This window comes from Alligator sinensis, unplaced genomic scaffold, assembly GCF_000455745.1.
Source record: "Alligator sinensis unplaced genomic scaffold, ASM45574v1 scaffold67_1, whole genome shotgun sequence".
NCBI classification, from domain to species: domain Eukaryota; kingdom Metazoa; phylum Chordata; order Crocodylia; family Alligatoridae; genus Alligator; species Alligator sinensis.
Window position 1 is genome coordinate 879,562 of NW_005842111.1, and position 3,210 is coordinate 882,771.

The 3,210-nt window shown below is 44.7% G+C and overlaps 1 pseudogene; it reads right to left on the bottom strand.

Moving 5' to 3' along the window:
- Positions 1-1,268: 1,268 nt before the first annotated feature.
- On the bottom strand, positions 1,269-2,929 carry LOC102369993 (annotated as a pseudogene).
- Between the last annotated feature and the right edge of the window lie 281 nt (positions 2,930-3,210).

Consider the following 3,210-nt stretch of genomic DNA (forward strand, 5'->3'; position numbering starts at 1 on the left):
GCTCAGGGACAGGCTGGAGATGGACACACATACACAAAGCCCTGCTCCCTGCAGAAAGCCAGCCAGAGTGGCAGTGCGGTGCTGTGCCACTTTTCATTATGCCAGGAACTCTGGTGAGGGGGGATGGAAAAGGATCCTGGAAGCCGGGAACTCTGGTGAGGAGGGATGCCATGGTGGGGGCCAGCCCATCCCCCACCAAAGCCCAAAACAGGAAGCTGTGATGGCACTTGGACAGGGGGGTCTTTTCCCCGAAGTGCAGCCAGGAGCAGCACCATGGTGCTGAACCACTTTTTGCTCTGCTGGGAACTGTGGTGGGAAGCAGGATGGAAAAGGAGCCCCCTTGACAAGTGCGTCCCCACCAGCTTCCGAGCTTGAGTCTTGGAGGGGCCAGGCTGGGCTGGGCCCACCCACCAGAAGGTCTCCTTTTCCACCATCCCTCCGCCAGAGTTCCCAGCAGAGCAAAAAGCACCACAGCCCTGCACTACTGTGCCTCACTGAAGCTGAGAGAGAAGCCCCCCTGCTGCCAGAGTGGCTTGGTCTGCCCCCACCAAGACCTGAGCCAAGAAGCTGGGGGAGGCCCACCCAGCAGGGTGTCTCAGACGGCCGGAGCCGACTTGAGGTGATATATAAATTGCTCGGTTGTTTGGGCGGGCTGGTGAATGGAGAGGCAGACAAAGGGTATTGGTTGCAAAAAGCTTTACTTACGCCGCTAGTCGTCATGACGCAGGTGGTCCGGTCGCTTAAACAACTACGTGAGTTGCTCCAGCTGGCAAGGCTCAGGCCAGCGAATCCGTACACGAATCAGGCCGGCAGGGAAAGGGTACGTCGAAGGATTGCGCTCGGCGATGGGGAAAAGAATCGATAGGTGATCAGGCTATCGATCAGCTCAGCCACAAGTCAAGAATCTTTAAAGGCACTCTGCAGCATGCTCAAAGTTCTCCGACTTGGGCGGAAGTCGCACAGAATAAGTTTTCTATTGCAGCAGAAAACTTTTGCTGTGCACAGAGACTCTCATGTGGTGGGAAAATTCCATTGTGCCGAGGCACTAAAATCATTGGGTTGTGACATGCCCCCTTGCCGACGGCACAACTGGAATTTTAGACACATGAGCACGTTATAAGGAATTTTCGTTTTAGGATTCACTGGCCTTACAGAGCTTAAGCAACCAACAATAATATATATATACACACACACACAAATAAACAATTTTACAGACCGGTCTTTAACAAACTATAAAATATAACAACTTGAACTTATAACAATAATTATTAATTATCAGTTGACTGGGAAACATCTACTTGAGACTCTTCCTCTATGTCAGTCGACGGAGTGTGGTCCTCAATGACATAGTTGCTACGGAACGTTTGCCTTTTTTCATAACAGACAATACCAATTAAAATACTTCCCAGTACTAGAAAGAGACTTATACCTACTGCACTACCGATGATGGTACCCAAACTGCGTCCCTGAATTATTGTTGAGGTTAATGTTGACGCTAAACCCGTAATGCTATTAGTTGAAGGATACCATGAAACTGGGGTTGATCGTGTGGTAGTGATGGTGGAGAGATCCAATACGTAAATAGTCTTTCGATTGCTTCTTTGACCAAGGGAATTTGTCACCCTACAAATGTAAGTTCCGCCATGATTGTGGGTTAGTGGGCCATTGAAATGTAGAGTATTGTTTATAGACAGTAAGCCTTTAGGCCATTGTCCATCTAATCGTAATATGGCCCAGGTAAACTTTATAGGCGGCGGGTTAGAATTAGTGTTACACTTAAGTTGAACATTCTTTTCGCCGAAAACCCAATTTTCGTCATAACCAGTTATTGATACTTCAGGGGCATATTGGATGTCTAGGACGTGAAAGTACCTTATTTCCCTGTCCAAAGCTGGGTGTTTCACAATACAAGTTATACGCCTTCCCCTCGCAAATTTAGAAGAAATGATCTTATATTGGCTTATAATTGTTACTGTTCTATTTGGAAAGGAAATTAAACTATTTTCTATTTTACCAAAGTCTCCTTCCCAACTTATATTTGCAGCTGGTTTCCCAGTGGCTGCTGTTCAAATAGCTGCCACTGTCCACTTTCCGTCATCTATTAGAGAATTTGGCTCCCTTGGGAAAATTTTAGTTTAAACTGAGCATTCTTTTTGCCAAAAACCCAATTTTCGTCATAACTGGTTATTGATACTTCAGGGGCATATTGGATGTCTAGGATGTGAGAGTGTCTTATTTCTTTGTCCAAAGCTGGGTGTTTCACAATACAAGTTATACGCCTTCCCCTCGCAAATTTAGTGGAAATGATCTTATATTGGCTTATAACTGTTACCGTTCTATTTGGAAAGGAAATTAAACTATTTTCTATTTTACCAAAGTCTCCTTCCCAACTTATATTTGCAGCTGGTTTCCCAGTGGCTGCTGTTCAAATAGCTGCCACTGTCCACTTTCCGTCATCTATTAGAGAATTTGGCTCCTTGGTGAAACTTATAGTGGACTTAACAAGTACAGTTACAATTGTTAATGATTGCGTATTTCCCAATGGGAATGTAGTTACTTTACATATATACTTTCCTTCATCATTAAAACTCACATTATGCAAACTGATCGTCGCATCAATGGGCGAAGAACTTCTAGACAATACCCTCCCGTGGTATTTTCTTTGAACAGAGACCCCATATTCAGGGTGATGCACAACAATAGTTTGTGCGCTTTTATCATATATCTTTTCCCATGATACTTGTATTATGGTTTCATTTGTGTTAATCATACATTTTAATGTGACATTCTTTCCCCAAACTGCTGTTACGTACGGATCAACAATAGGTCTAATTAATACACTGTAGCAGAAATGAGGGAGGAGCAGCACCAGAACAAGTTCTGACCCGACGGACATTTGCTGCCTCGGTGTCCCCTTCATAGCCGTCATTTTGTTGACTCGAAGGAACCGCAGCTGGGTGCTCAACGGATCTCACAATTGAGCAGCTGTAGATTACTGCTTTATTGAATTCAGGCCTGTAAAGAAAGAAAAGAACAACAAAACAAAACAAAAGAGAATCGTAATTGAATTTACTATAAGGATACTAGGTGAATGTCGGAACGACGAGCCATCCAGTTGTGATGAACGATAATAGGGGGACGATCGGGCTTTTCCTCTAATTGGACAGAATAGGTATTAGGATATTGTCCTGACCGTTGAACTGTTCCCTT